This window comes from Phoca vitulina, unplaced genomic scaffold, assembly GCF_004348235.1.
Source record: "Phoca vitulina isolate PV1807 unplaced genomic scaffold, GSC_HSeal_1.0 scaffold27, whole genome shotgun sequence".
Lineage (NCBI taxonomy): Eukaryota > Metazoa > Chordata > Mammalia > Carnivora > Phocidae > Phoca > Phoca vitulina.
In genome coordinates this window covers 17,996,905-18,015,197 of record NW_022589730.1, presented here as the reverse complement: position 1 = coordinate 18,015,197, position 18,293 = coordinate 17,996,905, and the positions used below count along the sequence as shown (strand labels likewise).

The window sequence follows — 18,293 nt, the reverse complement described above, 5'->3', positions numbered from 1 at the left end:
ACATGACGTCATTGAATGTGATGTTGGGAACATGTGCATAGTTGGCTCTCGTGGGCTGCTACCAGCCAGCTCCAGCTGAGCACCGCCATCAACCCAAACATGTACCTACAGCTAGATGTCCTTGTAAAAAGGGGACAGAAGCACTGCCCTGATTCCCTGGTCAATATGAGGCAAGGAGAGCCACTGTGTACAAGCATTTCAGGCACCTATAAAGACAGACATTCCTCACCCACTTAGGCAGCAAGCTGTGGCCTGCGTGGCCTCTTTAAGTAGGATGACCTTATATTTTATTATCTTAACAGGTGTACTTTTGAGATAAAAGGGGATGTTATTAATAATTATACTAGGACGGGGGTGCATGGGTTGTTCAGTTGGTTACGCGTCTGACTCTTGGTTTCGGCTCAGGTCGTGATCTCGGGGTCGTGGGATGGAGCCCTGCGTGGGGCTCTGTGCAGTGGGGAGCCTGACGGAGATTCTATCCCTCTGCCACTCCCCAAACTCTCGCTTTCTCTCTCTCTCAAAAAAAGAAATCTTTAAAAAAATTATACTAGGGGGGCACCTGCGTGGCTCAGTCGGTTGGGCGACTGCCTTCGGCTCAGGTCATGGTCCCAGGGTCCTGGGATCGAGCCCCACAAGGGGCTCCCTGCTCAGCGGGAAGCCTGCTTCTCCCTCTCCCCCCCCCCCCCCCGCTTGTGTTCCCTCTCTCGCTGTCTCTCTCTCTGTGTCAATTAAATAAAAAAATATTAAAAAATTATAAAAAAAATTATACTAGGACAATGGTGTCACAACTAGGGCTGTGCCAGGACAAATGAGGACAATGTGATCATTCCTTTTTTTTTAAGATTTAATTTATTTATCTGAGAGAGCAAGAGCATGAGCAGGGGTGAGGGGCAGAGGGAGAGGGAGAAGCAGGCTCCTTGCTGAGCAGGACCCGGGGATCATGACCTGAGCTGAAGGCAGTGGCTTAACCGACTGAGCCACCCGGGTGCCTGTGATCGTTCTTTTTTAAAGCAAAGTGTGAACTTAGTAAAGAGTAAGCCCCGTGTCTATTTGAAGTCTCCTCTGGAGTCTCCATCCCTGGCTTGGTTCTCTGTCCACCTGGGAGAATGGTGCTGGAGTCCCCACTCAGCCTGTGGCTGCAGCCAGTCTGGCAGACGCAGGGTCTACGTAGCTCATAATACTCTGTTTTCAGGCTTCTAGCTTCCTTCGATGCATTTTTTTCAACCACTGCCAATGTCCATTCCCATCCAAGCAATTGTGTCAGCAGCTAAATGCTTCTCTTGTTGGTCTGAGTCCAAACTTCCTGTTCTTCTCATGAAAAAGATAAAAAATTATATAAGAATCTACGGGAGAAAAAGAAAACCCTGTAAATAATCCTCTATTCACACAACTCTAAATTGGATTCTAGTCCTTGCTTCTGAGTGTGCAGATGTAATTATTGATGGAGTTGTAATCAGTGTAGGCCAACCACTGGGTGCTCTGCTTGTTTCCATTTAACATTATTTCACATACTCATTTCCATATATTGACACAATCCACACACTTATCATTTTTTATGGCAACATAGTACTCCATCATGTTGACACACGCTAGTTTTACTTCCTGTTCTCCAAAGGCAAAATGTCCCAGCTTCATTCAAACCGATTGTTGGGACTGCCTGCCGGTAAGGAGAGGTCTGGCTGGCTCCCACTGCCGGAGAAGCAGGGAGCTTTGGGCAGGGAATCAAGGTTCATTAGTAAGAGGGGCTTTCAGGTTTTTTGTTTTTTGTTTTTTAAGATTTATTTACTTGTCTGAGGTGGGGGAGGGGCAGAGGGAGAGTGAGAATCCCAAGTAGACTCCCTTCTAAACGCGGAGCCTGACATGGGGCTCAGTCTCACAATCCTGAGATCATGACCTAAGCTGAAATCAAGAGTCAGATGCCCAACCAACTGAGCCACCCAGGCGTCCTGGTGCTTTCAGTTTTAGAACCGAATCTCTAGCTGGTCACTGTGATGTGTGCAGAGTTGGGGTGGGGGGGAGACACTGAGACAATGACACAAAGTTTTGTATGGTAAGTTCAATGTTAACCCTTGTCTGCCTTCTGCTCTTATAACCTCAGCTCCTCTAGGGCCCAGACACCAAAAGAGGCCGCGCATCAAAGATGGAGCTAATGTGAATGTAGGCATTGGGTGACTTCTAAGTCATGCCTAAGAATATAGGCATTTTAATTACACAATAGTCGGATAAAGTCTGTTCAACTGCTCTGGGGTTTCTGAGGGTCATCGAGCTGCCCAGTGGCTTCTCCAAGGCCACAGCAGCTGAAGGTAGAGAATTCAGCCCTGGAGGTGCAAGCCCTTGGAATGAAGTCTTGGCCTAGGGTCCTGAGTCATAGAATTCACTTCCTCTGTATTCAGAGTCCAGGCCCAGATTGGGCTATTGCTTTGAATGAGTATTGCTTTGGATCTTAGAGAAGATCAATAAACAGTATAAGGGGAGAGGGTAATACTTAAGTACAATCTTCAGCCTTGAACCTAAGGCTGAGTTAGTTAATTTGATTATCTTCTTTGGGGTTAAAGTCTCATCTTTTGTATAGTGAACTTGCTTTTTATCAAGGGTGTCTAGGCAGGAGGTTTGACTTACCCCCCGTATGTGCTGGCCTCCGCTTTAAGCACTTTCTGCATATTAACTCACTAAATCCTCACAATTATATGAGGTATGTACTATTATTATCCCCCATTTTATCAATGGGGAAACTGAGACACAGAGAGGTTAAGTAACTTGCTCAAGTTACAAAGTTAGTGTGTGGCAGATCTAAGTTTTGAACCCAAAGGTAGGGCTCCAGGGTCTATGCCTTGAATACCACATTCTTCAAATGAAATTCCAGTCCTTTCATCCAGAAGTGGGCTTGGCCTTCCTCTCCCCTTGGCCCGCTTCTGTCCCAGGCCAGACCAGGCCATCTTCAGCCTCAGAGGAAGAACCCTAGACAGGATGGGCTGATTTCATTCATCTGAGCCTCATGGGCTGAACAGTAGAAACAGCTAAAATGATTAACCCCAATTTTGTCTCTAATTTCCTTCCTAAATAGATTTTTCCCCTGCTGATGAAATCTGTCTCAATTTGGGGGTGGGTGGGTAGGTAGGGGAGTCTGGACTGATTTCGTATCAGAAGGTCTCACATGTGTGCAGGGAAAAATATAGGGAGGGATTATACTTTTCAAACATGGTGGAGAAGCCACAGCTTCTATTATGGTTGATCCATCCATCCATCCATTTGACCATCTATCATCTCTCTCTATTGTCTATCTTCTACCTACCTATCATCTATTTATCTATCTATCATCCACCCACCTATTTATCTATCTACCCATCATTTTTGCAGGAGGTTGGTAATAGCAGTATTGAGGCCACCGATCAGGATGCTGCCTGGCGTGTCACCCTGCCACAGCCCTGTTTATGGCCATCATAAAATGTCTGTGGATAGCCCAACAGCTGATTTTCCAGGGTCTTTTTCTACTGTCTGAGTGATCAGAAAGAAAAAAAAAAATCTATCAGCTGGAGAAATTAAGCCATTTTTCTTCCGGGGAGAGAAATGGAGTAGCAGGCTCTCCACATTAAAATGCTACAGTGGATTCCAGATGAATGAAAAATTGGTCTGCATAGTAATGAGACTCAAGAGAGATTTGGGAGGTTGGTAACTGGCTCCTGGCAGAGACACAGGATGGGACAATACATCGAGTCTGGTAGAGTCAGGCCAGTGGGGTTCTGGGGGCTTCTGTTCAGGGGTGCCAGGTGCCACGACATCACCTTCTTTATTTTCCTGGCCATCTATTTTTCCAAAGGGCTAGCTGTCCAGGCAGTTTTAGAAGAAAGGTGCAATCACCGGCTGCTCTTAAAATTACTGCCTTGTTCCCTCTGGTGCCATGAACCAGGCTGCCCCTTGCAACTCACACAGGCCAAGTGCGCCAGAAAGAGGGGTCCGGCCTTCGGAGGGTGCAGGGCCTGTCATAGGGGAAGCACATTCAAGGAGCTTTAGGCGATTGACCCAAATACGATCCAGGTATCATGTGCTGATTGGCCGGAAACCTAATCATGGCCCATTTCTGGATCTCACCAAATAGCGGCAGCCGCTCTGATGACAGTAAGCAGGTTAGTGGGAAGCTGCAAGAGAATTCACTTCCAGATGCCAGCCCAGACCACCCCCCCCCCCGCCGCCTTGCTGGGGAGTAGCTTCCTGTGGGCTTCGGACGCAGGACCTTCCTGAGTTGCCCTGGAGTTCCTGGCTCACAGGGCCATTTCTCACCTGGGGGTTCTTGGGGACAGAGGCTACTTTGTCTTGCCACTGCCTTTTCTGGATGAATCTTCTGCCTACAGCCAGTTCTCGCTCCCTAGAAGGGCCTCTAGGTGGTAGAGGAAGAAGAGGGCCCTGGCTTCCCGAATGGAAGTCTTACCTGCCAGGTGGGTGGTTAGTGGCTTCATGGCTCCAGGTGGGGTGGCGATGCCTATCGGGCAGATGCAGGTCCTACCTGGCAGGTGCCCAGTAAGTGGTGGTTGCTCTTCCATTATTATTTGTCTATCTGGCCTGAGTGGAAGGGCCCCCAGTTCCTGCTCTTCCCCAGCATTGCCTCATCTCCAGTATCTGCAGTTCAACCATCATTTCATTTCTTTATGTCTAATTTCATTCCAGAAGGGTCTATGTGCTCTTCTCCCTGACGTGCTTAAAAGGCGAGTATTCCTGGCAAGGTAACACATCAGACCTGCCATTTGCAGATTGTCCCACAAAGCGTGCTCGTGGCAGCAGGGAGCGAGCAGGTATATGCTGGGGGGGGGGGGTGTTGATAGCACAGCAAGGTTGATGTTTCTTTGAGTGGTCTCCTTAAAAGTTGATGTAAGCTTTGACGTCTACTCTGCAACATAAGCATCCTCCAATTGATTTGATCAGAAAAAAGGAAACTTAGGTGCTGCAGGGAGGGTTGATCCCCAGACTGAGGGACCTTATATACAGCCGCACAGACCGGGGATGGACTGTGACTGTGAGACCCGGCCCTGCCCACCTGAGACGAAGCCCAGCGTCAGGGTGGGGGGATCCCAAAACCTGCCAAACTTTCTCCTACTGTTGGGGAAGGGGAGGGGGCACTGATGCCATTGTCTCTCAGAAGACAGGGCTCTGGAAGGTTCTCTAGCCTCTGAGTCCAGGATACAGAACTTCCCAATAATCTTAGCCGGGGCCTGGGCCGGCTCTCGCAGGCATGCTCCCTCACAGCCCCAGAGGCCCCCACCAGGCAGCCCCTCCATGCATTTGTCTCCTTCTCCCACGATCGGACGAATGGGAGGCGGCGGGTTGCCTGCAGGCTGGCCAGGAGCTTCCCACTTCAGGTTTTCCAGTTTGCCCGACGAAGCAGGCCCCATGCCTGGATTTCTGCTGAGGCAGGTGGACCCCTGGGACTTGACCTCTGCCCCCTGTCCCTCGGCAGGGCCAGTTGTCAAGGAGATGACAGGATTGAATTCTGAGTTGAGGGAACCAATCTTGTCTGCCTATTTTTATCTTCACACTCTTCCTCCGCCTTCCCTTCCTCCCTCTCCTCCTCCTTTTTAATCTCCTGTGGCCATTAAAAGAATGGTAATCATTTCCTAAACAGTGACCAAATCATTATTTTACATTTTGCCGGCTTTTAGGAAATCTCCTCTGTGGGCTTTATTCTGCATGCAATGCACACAGTACAGCCTTCCATTATTGAAGCTTCCCAGCACTTTGACAAACTCACCTGTAATCATCCCCACATCCTAGGAAGACTAGTACCTACAATGGTCTGACTCAAAAAACAAAAAACAAAAAACAAAAAAAAACAGACATGGAAGGCAAGACCCACAGCTAACCAGTGACTGGCCGGGTCTGGATCCCTGGTCTCCTGAGCAGGATTGCCTAACCCTCCCAAGGCAGCACCCCCCACCGGACCCCCACCCCAGGGCATTGCACCTCGGGGCACAGAGTAAATGCAGTCGGTCAGCTGCAAACAGCTGGGCTTTGAGCTCATGTCCGTGCCCGGTTCAGATGATGCTGAGGCATAAGATACTCGGCCGATGCAATGTAGTGTCATCTGGATACTTCGTCAAAAGCTGTCAGCTCCCTAGGACAAATCTGGAAATGGTGCTTCTCATTTCTCCTTTTGACAACCACTTCACTCTTGCTCCCTGCAGGACAGTGAAAATATGTGACATTTCTAGAACTCAATATTTGAAGCTAACTTAGAAACTTGCAAAGAAATGAAATAAAATGACAGCGCCACTCAGTGGGGTAGACTTACCCTCTTCCTCTTCGAGGGTGATGAGGCAGTTGAGTCCACAGGAACAGGGTCCTTTTCTCTTCACCTGGTACCTGCAAAAAGTTAAAATTAGTCCCCTTTATCCATTATGCTTTACTGTGTAGCCCATAGACATTTTTTGTTTATTCTTTTTTCAATTTTTAGTAAAGGACCATTAGCTGGAAAGAGCATGGCTATGCCGGGACTCAGGGGAGCCCGAGCCCAAGGATGCCAGGCCCAACTAAGGGGATGTCCTGCTTCTTTCTCGCCTTCACTCAAGCTCTCTCCACTCAAGCTTCGCTCCCCTCTCAGCGCGTCCTCCCAGCCGTCCCTCCCCTAGGTCCTCGGGATCCTCACCCACAAATGTCTTCCTCCCACCCGTGGAGATGTTCCCAACCTTAATCCCCAGTTATTTTCACAAGCACAAATGAACTTTCCTGTGGGGTTGTGACTGTCACGGTATGACTATGACAGCATAATCATGAATTGCATGTTCCTTTTGACTCCAGTCAAATATCCTGGTTTAGACAATAAATTACCCGGTGTCCCAGTCATCAGGCTCTTGAGGCAGGACCCTCTCGTTCATGTTACCTGTATGTGAGTGGCCCCCATATGACGTCATAGCATACCACACAAAGAGAGAAAGAGCCTCTCTGTGAGACAGGCCTCTTGAATGGTTTGCCTCATCCAGTGACAAGTTCATTTATCTTGGCTTCCTCAAGCTTAGCACAAACTAGAACAGTGCTTCTCAAACTTGTTTGTCTCGGAAAACTTTTACAGTCTTAAAAATTATAGGGGACTCCAAAGAGCTTTTTTTTTTAGATTGATTTTGTGTTACATGTTGAATACATTAGAAACGAAAACTAAGAGAAATTTAAACTATGTATTAATTTATTTAGAACAATAATACACATATTAAATGTTAACATAAATTCTATTTTTATGAAAATAGCTATAAATAGAAGTGTGGCAAGAAGAGTGATTTGGTTTAAATTTAGTGAGAAGACTGGCACTGATTTATATTTTTGCAAATCTCCTTAGTATGTCGTATAACAGCGAAGAGCCAGATTGCCATATCCGCTTCTGTATTTGATCGTGCATCAACCCCCAACATGGAGTCTCTGAAAAACTCTACTGTGCACTCAAGGGAGAAAGAGAATGGGAAAGGCAGATAAGGTCTAGTAATATTTTACAAATAGTTTTGCCCCTGTGGACACACAGGACATACTTTGAAAACTGCTGCATTGGATATTCAGTTAGTACCTGTTGAATAAAACAAGTTTCAATGTGGAAAATCTCTAAGAGGAATGTGGAAACTTCTAGTGGGTTGGGGGGAGATATGACTTGCACTTGCTTGGTTGTTCCTATGTCACTTAAGCAGCTGCCTAAGATGTCATATTATGATTCAAATTTAGGGGGATGGAGTGGGTCTATCATAAAAAAAAACTATCATGAGAACTCTTTTCCACGGAAAAAAAGTCAAAGTCCAAGCAATAAATTGGCAAAATTTTGAACATATTTGTGTCTGTGTGAAAGGGATGCATGCAATTCTCAAGTCATTGGGGGGGTGAGAAGAAAGGATATTCTGTCTCTTTCGATGAAATTATAAATATCCCAGGGTTGGGGCTATATTTTTTTCTTTAGATCTGTGTTGTCTATTACAGTAGTTGCCAGCCCATGGCTGCTAAGGACCTGAAAGGCGGCTCATCAGATTGAGATGCACAGTAAATATAAAATACACACTGGATTTTGAAGACTTGGTATGAAAGCACATGCAAAATACCCACTACTCACCTAAAAATATTGATTACTTGTTGAAATGGTAGGTTAGATATATTCAGTTAAGTAAAATATATTATCAAAATTAATTTCACAGCCAAGATGTCCTTCAGCAGGTGAGTGGATAGAAACAGCCATGGTACATCCAGACAAAGGAGTATTAGTCAATGCTAAAAAGAAATGAGCTATCAAGCCATGAAAAGACACGGAGGAAACTTACATGCATATACTAAATGAAACAAGCCAGTCTGAAAGCTACATACTCTATGATATCAATTATATAATACTCTGGAAAAGGCCAATCCATGGGAACATTGAAAAGATGAGTGGGGTAGAGGGAGGAAGGGATGAATGGGTGGAACACAGGAGATTTTTAGGGCGGTGAAACTATTCTGTATGATATTAAACAGGTGATATAATCATTTATACATTTGTCAAAACCTATGGGCTCTGTTTTCTGTACAATACAAAGAGTGAGCCCTAATGTAAACTTTGGGCTTCAGTTAATAATAATAATACATCAACATTGGCTCATCTAGTGTAACACATGTCCCACACTATTGCAGAATGTAGGGGAAACTGTTTGTGTGGGGAGGCCGGTGGTGGTGGTGAATATGTATGAGAGCCCTATATTACCGCTTAATTTTTCTATAAATCTAAAATTGCTCCAAAAAATAAAGTCTACCAATTAAAACATTCACTTGCTTTTTTTTTTGTACTTTCATTAATGTGGCCACTAGAAAAATTAAAATTGCATACGTGGCTGACATCTGTGGCTTGGTTGAATATTTCTATGGGCGCCTCGGACTCTGTGCCATCTTGCCAGGTGCTTGAGGAACATAAACACTTAGCAAGGGTTTATTTGGCTTGCGCAACCAGCAGGCATGTGATCCTCTGCAAAACAACTAAAAGAATTAATGAAGGCCAGGGAAGATCACCAGAGCGGATGGGCTCCATTTTTCTTGTGTCTTGGTTTGGGGAGGGGAGCACCCCCATACCCCACAGGGCGTTGGCTTCTAGCTGCTTCTGGAAGAGCATGTGGGCTGGTGTGTGGGGGCTGAGTCCCGGACTGATGGCAGGTGGCAAGCCAGTCACAGCCTCTCACCTCAGGGGTGGCCAGGCAGAGAAAGGCGCCCAGTAGGGGGTGCACTTCCCCAGGCTTGCAAGGGGCCAGCCTCTGTAGGGATGAGGGATCCAGGGCCTGGGCTTCTCTGGGTGGAGCAGATCCTGGGGCCAGCTCGGTCTCAGATCCAGACAGAAATCCCTAATCTTGCAAGATGCTTTGGTAGCTGGTGTCTTTAATCAAATAACTGCATTTTTGCAGAGATACCTGTGAGTGGTCTTTTTTTTTTTTTTTTTTAATAAATGCAGATGTAGGAGCAGAAACCACTTGCTAGTCCCACTTCATGCTTAGCCAGTCTTCATCTGGGGGTGGGGGTTCTTCCTGGGGAAGCTGCTTCTCTGAGGCTGGGCCCCCCTCTGCTCACCTCTGCAACCAAAATGTGTGAATGCAGACCAGGCAACTTGTCTGGGGCTCTTGGACTTAATCAGGGCTGTGATCTGAATTCAGATGTGGATCAGGGCAGCCTGTAGGCCCCATGGGGTGCTTGGAGGCCCCCAAAGCATCCATCATTCCCTAACTGCCTTCCTTCACCTATTTTTATTTTAAGTTAGGAAATACTCTGAACACCCAGAAAAGCACAGAGAATACTGTAAGACCCCCTGCGTGTCCACCATCCAGATTGTAACAAATGTTAATATTTTGCCATAAGGCTACAGATCATTTTTTTTAAAGAAATAAACTGCTATAGGTAGAGTTGGACAAAGCATCACCAGCTATTTCCACCCTTTGCCTTCTGTCTTCCCAGAGGGTCCCTCTCTCCTGACACTGCTGAATTCTGGGCTACTCAGGTTTCTTATTCTCTCCACGCACACAGCCATACCCAATATGCATTCCTGTTTTGTCCAATAGATACTTACTGAATGCCTAGGAGGCAATAGCCACTCTTACAGGCATGGAGGATGGAGCAATGAAAAAACAATATCTCAATATCTCAGTGGAGCTTAAATTCCAGTGTTGGGGTAGGGGTTGCAAATTAAAACCCTGCATGTGAGTGTGTTGAAGAAAGATAAAGCTGGGAAGGAGCGCTTTGGGGAGCTGGCGGCCTGACCCCTGTCCGCATATGGCCTTATGCTTTGACTTCTCTTCCGTGGTGGTCTGTTTTCTCTGTAGGAGTCCCGTTGCCCTCAATCATGGAAGTGTGGTGGTGGGGCGGGGGGGTCTGCATTTGCTTCTGCTGGGAGCACCAGGCGCTCCCTGATTTGTGAATGGTCTCATGAGAATTCCTCAGCTTGGAGCTCTGGCATTCCGTGAGTAGCTCACATTCAGACTTGACCTCGGTGGGAGGCTCCACCTTGGGATTTCAACTTCACGCGGAGACATTGTTCCTCTGGTGCCAGGCAGATGACACATCTCTGGGCCATTTCCCTGAAGCATCGGGAGAGACTTTGCAGTCTTTCCCTTGTGGAGGGGGCAGCTCTTCCAAGGGCCTGGTAGAGGCAGGGTCTCCCGTCTACAAACCTGGGGCCCACACTGTGTGTGCCAGTCACAGGCACCCGTGTCCAGGACCTGCATCCCCCTGGCTCTCCAGTGCTTGTTGGCTCCATTTTATAGTCCATACCTCCAGCTCCTGGGAAATCTACTTTCTTTCTTCAATTTGGCTCAACATTTACAACAATTTTGGTTATGTTTTCTCCAGGACTTCTGTGTTCGGAGCAGGAGGGGGTCCACATCAGCCCTGATGGCTGTGCTGCCCGGCATTTAGACCATCTCCTTGTTGGCTTGTCTCAGCGCCTTACCCCCCTCTGGTCTCCATCATGTGAGTGGGAGCACGATTCTAGAGCCACATGCTTGGGGCTGAAATTGTGGCGCCATCGCTTATTAAATGTGGGCCTGGGGAAAGTTAACTAGCCTCAGCGTGCCGGGAATACGATCCTAATCCTGACCTCCTTGGGTTGTTTAGGAAGACGACATTAGTCTTGGTAAAGTGCTTCCAATGGCTTCTGGAACCTGGTAGCTGCCATAGAGGTACTAGTTATTATGATTTTTGATTTGAAGTTTTCCTTGTTAGTTTGCTTCTGGTAAGAGATTCAATTCTTGGAAAAAGTATCTCTTTAGGTTATTACCATGTGTCCACTACTAGTATATTTAGTTTGTTCAGTTCTTACCTAGTTGTCATTTCGGAGAACAGACACCAGAGTTGGAGTCCAAGCAGGTCCGCTTTAGTGGGAACGCATGATGTGGGGAGGATGGTCTGCCCAGGTTCGGCCCCGGAAGGGAGTGATCTTGCCCGCATGAGGAAAAAAAAAAAATTAAAAATTAACAAAGAAAAAAAGGCATTTTAGATTTTGGCTCTCTTCTGTGATTTTGAGGAAGGAGTCTGTATTTTTACTGGGGTTTTTGTCTGGACCACTTTTGCATTTATTTTTTACTGAGGAGAAGATCACTTCCCGGTAGATGGTGTCTAGGAAACATTTTAAAGTGTTCCTGTGGGACGCTAAGTGGCTGGTGAGTTTCTCCTCCTGACATTTTGAAGTAAGTGCTCAGCCGCCCAGGCTGGACTTCCTGTGTCTTGCTGGAACCCAGCGGGCTGCGTCAGGCTGCAGAGATGTTTGCCACAGATGGACATTCACTCCATAAAGCCAGGGAATTTTGGCCTGGGCCCCGGTGTCAACTTTGGGGACTAAGAATACTCGGATACATAAACTTTTATTTCAGGCTTGGTAGGAAGCGACTAGCCCCGAGCCAGAGTGGAGCCTTCGATGACAGGTCTTTATTGAGCATCTACCGTGTGTCAGACCTCAACACCCAGAAGATAACCACTGTTTCCAAGTCCCTAAACATTCTTCTAGAATTATTCTGTATCGGCAAACACACACACACCCACACATACATTTTACAAAAAGACAACATACCACACACATTGTTGTGTATCTTACTTTTTCACTTAACATTGTATCTCATAGGTCATTAGGTAAGAGTACATAAGTACATAAGCTTCCTTTGTAATAACTTATTTTCATAGCTTTTTAATAACTACATAGTATTCCACTGGATAATTTATATGAATGATTCCCTATCAATGGAGAGTTAGGTGGTTTCCAATCATTAAAAAATGCTGCTGTGTAGGGGCACCTGGCGGGCTCAGGCAGAAGAACATATGACTCTTGGTCTCGGGGTTGTGAGTTTGAGCCCAACGTTGGGTGTAGAGATCACTAAAAAATAAATAAACTTAAAAAAATGCCACAAGGTACAGTCTTGTACACACATCATTTCACAGATGTGAGAATATATTGGTAGGAGAATTTAGAAGTGAAATTACTGGGGACCGTTGTAAAAAAAAAAAAAAACAAAAGCCAACATAGTACATAAATCTCTTCCAAACGTGGCAAGAAGTAGAAGTTCACGCTATTAAATGAATTAATGAGATGTGGGAAAACAACATAGCAGAGAACAGTGGCCTGCAGGTACTTAATGTCAGTCAGATAATTAGCCTGGTGACCTTGGGCAAGTCTTTTACCTTCTCTGAACCTTAGGTTGTTTATAAAATGATCACTGGGTCATTCAAAGCTGAGGAAGAAACCCACAAACCTATGCACTTTAAAAAACTTTTTTAAGACTTTATTTATTTGAGAGAGAGAAAGAGAGCATGAGTGGGGGGCAGGGAGCAGAGGGAGAGGGAGAAGCAGACTCCCCGTGGAGCAGGGACTCGAACCCAGGACCCCAGGATCATGACCTGAGCCAAAGGCAGATGCTTAACCGACTGAGCCACCCAGGCGCCCCTTTGAAAGCATTTACTATCCTGAGATACAGTGTAATGTTTGCCTCGACTCCTCCTCGGCTTTTCCTTGCTGAGCTATGTGAGCTATTGGTTTCAGGTTCTATTACTGTCAAAGGGGTTGGCGCACTCTGTTGCCAGCTTCCATTTTGCAGGAATGTGTGGTGCCGTAAAAATAGCCCCGGAGAGCTGACTGAGGAGTCCGACCTGGACTCTTGTCCCAGCTGCTTGACATTGGGACGTCCTCTTCTCTTGTAGGGCCTCACTCCATTGTTGAGTGGATGAACACATTGTGAGGTTTTGGATTTCAAAGAAGGGTAAAGCCCCATTTCCCATTTTTCCCACTTTTTTTTTTTTTTTAACGAAGAATGGGATAAATATGTCTTTGCAGGATAAACATGTCTTTGCCATGTTCAATTTCCAAATGTCACTGAGTCCTTATAAGCTTCCTTCCTTCCTGTGGATAATGTTTGCTCAGGAACATGGGCTGCCTGAGGAGCCCCAGACAGAGGAGACAGAATTGCTGGTGGGAAAGATTAGACTAATCCCCAACAGCCAGCAGGGCCATTGCTGAAATGTTTTCTTAGGGTTCTGTCTATGGTGCTGTTGTGACAGGTAATCATTTACTACCTGAAGTAAGCGCTGAGCTGTCCTGAGATAGGGTTGTTCAGAAAACACTGATCAGAGTGTGGGCACCACTGCAAGATCTGAGTAACCTGGAGCAACTCCATGGACCGGAGGCCCTCTGTCTTCCAGGGAATGCTGGCCATCCATGACTGGTGGCCAAACAAGAACTTGATCAATGAAGACCGTTGTTGGTTGGTAATGGAAGTGTAAATGTAACCTTAAGTATTGAACTTTGCTTGTAGTTTCTTTATAAATATTTTAGCTCAAGTTTAGGCTTGGGCCTTCAGGGATTATTAGAGGAGGAGTGGGGGCGATGTACACACAGAAAGACACAGGGTCTTAGCAAGGAGATCTGACTGACTGAGATTGTACAACGTTGAGAAACGTGAGTGAATTGAACCTGCTGTTTTATAGAAGCTTCTTTGCTCAGTCAAGAAAAATCCCACCTTCCACCTGAATCTTACCCATCCGTGAACGAATCTGTCATCATGGATGTTCCCCAGTGCTCCTTAATGTTCAGACTGAGGTGAATCTCTACACTCACAAAATTCGACAATGGGAGTGGAGGTCCGCTGGCTCCTTAATTTGAGGTCTTGTCTGCCTCCAGGCCACCTGAGGCCGAGCACTCCCCGGGCACTCAGCACTTGTGACTACGGGGAGAATGGCTGCCATCTTGGTCAGATCTTGTCCACTTCAGGTCCTGAAGACCATATCCAAATGTCTAGTCTATTTCTTAGCTGGAAATTCTTGGAAGCCCAGTGTGTGGGAAGTTGGTATTCCGGTCAGAATTTTTCCCCTATTGTCACCACATGGAGCTCACTATTCTCAGTTCTAGAGCTTTCTCACCTGGTCCCACCCCATTCTTCCCACAGTCTATGATCCCAATGCATCTTCCCTCCTCCTTCCTTGTTGCTTATGTCTTTCTATGCTTACAGCCTCCCTGGCCATTGGCCACCTCAGGCTGGCTTTCCTCTTCTGGGGTCCCTCATTTCTGCTCCTGGCCCATGTCCAGATACCCAACCTAGAGACTGGGTCTTTGGAAAAAGAACCACGAAGACACTCCTATGGGGTCAAGCTGTGGGCTTTCAAAAAAGCCCCTGCCCATGCTGAAGATTCTTTGTGCCACCACAACCATCCCTTCTGCTTGTCTTTCATAGCTTTCCTCTCCTGGGTTCTTTTCTAGCTCCTGAGACCCCAATTCTCAGAGCTGCCCTGGCTTGGCAGTGTCACCCTGTTGGTTGACTTCACTTGTCAGTGGGCACCATGGATGACTGGTCTGCAGAACCCACCCTGTGTTGGGCTGGTGTCCATCTTCACAGCTCAGTGCCTCTCACATTGGCCGTGACCTGTCCAGGGGCCCAGCTCTGCTCCACAGCATGCATGTGAGAGGTGGGGGGACATCTGTCTTCTGCTCCCTCAAGTTGCCATGGCATGGAGCAGTATTAGAGCAAACTCTTCTGGTCTCCTCTCCACCTCCCCTGAACTCCATGCAGCCTGTATCTGTCAGGCCACATCTTCCAGGAGCAGGAGCATCCCAGCAAAATGTAGGCAACAGGGGCCCCGTTTTCTCAGCTTCCCTAAACCTGTGATGACGGCTTCTTCCTCTTCTCCTTCCCAGCATCTTGGCCCAGGCTTGGGAGGGTCACTTCCAACTTGGGAGGCAGGAAGAAAGCCCTGCTGGGCTCTCCAAACCAGCCTTCCACTTTGGGTGAAGGGGCTCATTTACTCTGATCCTTTTTTTAGGCAGATTTGGTCTAGTTATCAACTGATCAGACCTGGAAGGGAGGAAGAGCTAAGAATAGGATCTTCTCACTTCCGGTAAGTAGCAAGAATTAAGGTACCATGCATGGCTCTCCTACCTGGTTGCTAACCCCGGTTTTCTTTAACTCCTCATTCTCACGTCTTCCTGGCTGCAACCAGGAGGCTAATGGTCTTCTTCTGATTTATAAATCCTGCTTCCTTCCTAAAGAAGCCTCCTTCTGCCCCTCAGACCAGGGACCTCTCCCAGGCCCCCGTAGTCAATACTGGTGCTGGATCACCTTTGGAAAAGCACAATAGAATGACCCTTTTCTCCCTTCCATGTGCCTGTACTTCTGGATCAAAAGGCACCTCCAAGCATACCTATTCCAGTCATAAAGGCCACGCCATCAGGATCCTACAATGCCAGTTTCATCGTGATGCTGTCAGGGTATGAACATGTCTGGTGCCTTCTGGGTACCTTATGTACTTGCAGAAGCAGGCAAATCAACCTGAGAAATCTTTGGCTGCCAGTGTCATCGGTCCTCTGCCCGCCCGGCTGTGACCTTTCCCGCTGCCTTTCTGCAGACACAAAGCACGTGTCCCTAGAGGTGGCTGTCAACTGTAGCAACCAGATGAAACCAGGCTCTGGTTTTCCTAAAGACACTCAGCCTGCCTCAGTGCTGTGGCCAACGGGGGGGAGGAGGAAGGTTTTTAGGGATCAGACAATGCCTTCCTCTTTGTCCCTCTTTCCAGCTCTATCTCTCCGCCTTTTCCTGACTTTGTTCTTTGTTTAAAAGGTCTGGATGGAGGAGCAGAGGCAGCTGTTGTGCAAGGGATGTAATTTTGACCCCTTCTGCTCCTAAAAAATCAATACTCCTTTGAGTCTCTGTGCAGAGTGTTTTATAGACTCCTTTCTGGGCAGCCCCAATCTGTAAAAGCTGATATTATCTGATGACCCTTCTCATACTTACACATTTTTTTTTTTTTTTTTTACAAAATATTTCCAGAATGTCACCTTCTTCTACAACCGAGACTTTACCGCACATGTCTGCTTTGTGACAGTATATCTTTTCTGCCCAGTTTGGAAGGGGAAGTTCCCGATTTACATACCTGAAGGCACTGGGGGATGACAAAGGTCATCAGCTGACAGGGTATTCTTCAGAAGGACGGGAGCAAGAGGTGGGCTGGCCATGTTAAACATGAATGGAGCCAAGAGCTTGGCTATGGGCTTTTTGCCAAGACAAAGAAAAATCCATCCACTTGAGGACGTCTGTCACCTGTGATAAGGCCCAGCCTTCAACAGCATGACCTCAAAGACAGAAGACACCTAGGTTTTATTCTTCCTATTGTATGTGCCACTTCACATGGAGAGAAACACACGAGCTCCATGGAATTGCCAAATTCTAGAGCTAGAAGAGGTTTCAGATGTCATGTCACCCAGATGTTGCAAACAGGGGGCCAGCTGGGTCCCCACGAGGGACACAACTTTGTTTGGCCTGCACAGTGTTTTTGTTTCTTTGTTTGTTGTCAACATTTGAAAATCAGGAGATTTCAGATAAAAATAAAGTTTGAGAGATTTTCTTGAAACACTGGACACTCTGGCCACTCTGGCCCCATTCCTGCATGGGAACAACTGAGAGGCAACCTTCCTTGGGCTTCCAGAGGCCCAAATCCCTACTCTTCGCTTACTTAAGGTACATCCAGATGCACCTGGGTTTGTGACCCCTCTCCCGAATTCAGCCTGCATCCCACAGCCTTTTTCCTCTGTGAGGAGACACGAACCTAGAAAATGAGGTGTTTCCCCAGGCCTCACGGGGACTAACAGAGAGAGTCCCTTCCGAGTTCCCTCAGCCTTGCCAGGGACTGTTCTAGGGGGCTTTGTTTTAGTTAGAGGATTCTTATAAACTTAAAACAAAAACCAAAACAGATCATTCAAGAAAAAGGAAGGCAGCATTTTGTAATGGGAAGAGCATTGTGTTGGGTTTCTGATAGACCCAGATCCAAACCCTGGTATTTTTTTTTTTTTTTTTTTTGGCAGATCCTGCCACAGGTTTATTTGGACAAATAGCACAGGAAGACATCAGCCCCATGCAGACAGAAGCCTAGGGGTCACACCAGTCCTTCCGTCCTCACCTTGGCAGACAGAGCCTCTATACTTGGAAACTTTGTGGGGTACTGGGCACCTTCTGGGGCTGCAGCCGCAGCTGCAGGCTGGCCTTGGTTTGAGCCTTGGCCTTGGCCTCTGGCCAGCAGAGCCTGAGACCCTTGGCAATGTGGGCATGAGCATGTTTCAAGTTTGGGGTGAGCGCTATAGGCAAGTCCCCCAGCTTGTGGCTGCCACCCTTTGAGATCCTGGGCTTGGCCTCCTGAGGCTTGGCGAGGGCTTTGACAGCCTTGGCATGGGCACTCATGGCCTTAGTGTTGTTGGCTTGCATCTTCTTTAGGCCCTTCTTGTTGTGCTTCTTGGCAAAGTGCATGTTCCTCAGGAACTTGGAGTCTACGCCTCTTAAGAGATACATATCTTTGTGACCAGAGTTTTTTGATACCGTTTCTGTGCCATTTTTGTGGAACGGTGGTGCATGCTGTGGTTCTTGGACTTGGCCATGTCTACACCAAAGCCTACAGCTCCCCCAAACCCTTGAGTACTTAAGTACAATTATTTAGTACTTGAGTACAATTATGTGGACATCTACCAATGAACCAAGCAGAGAGAAAATACCTTTGGTTCTTACTCTTAGCTGTGTGAGCTTGTTCAGCCTTGTAACTTCTCTGACCTGCACAATGGGAATACTGATACCTGTCTTGGGGGTGGTTGTGAGGGTTGGTGCTAATTTTGTGAAGTCCTTCCTGATACCCTATGCCTGTTCATCAGTCCCCTCTGCCCCATTAACCCCCAAAATGTGACAACTTCTTCCTTTGTGCCATTTGGCCCTAGACACCTCTATTCCTGCCCCTGTTACAGTACTGCATTTGCCCCCAGTTAGATTGCAAATCCAGACATGGGAGCCCTGTACCTGTTTTTATGACTCCGG

The 18,293-nt window shown here is 47.0% G+C and overlaps 1 pseudogene; it reads right to left on the bottom strand.

Moving 5' to 3' along the window:
- Window positions 1-17,370: 17,370 nt before the first annotated feature.
- LOC116643685 lies at window positions 17,371-17,866 on the bottom strand (annotated as a pseudogene).
- Between the last annotated feature and the right edge of the window lie 427 nt (window positions 17,867-18,293).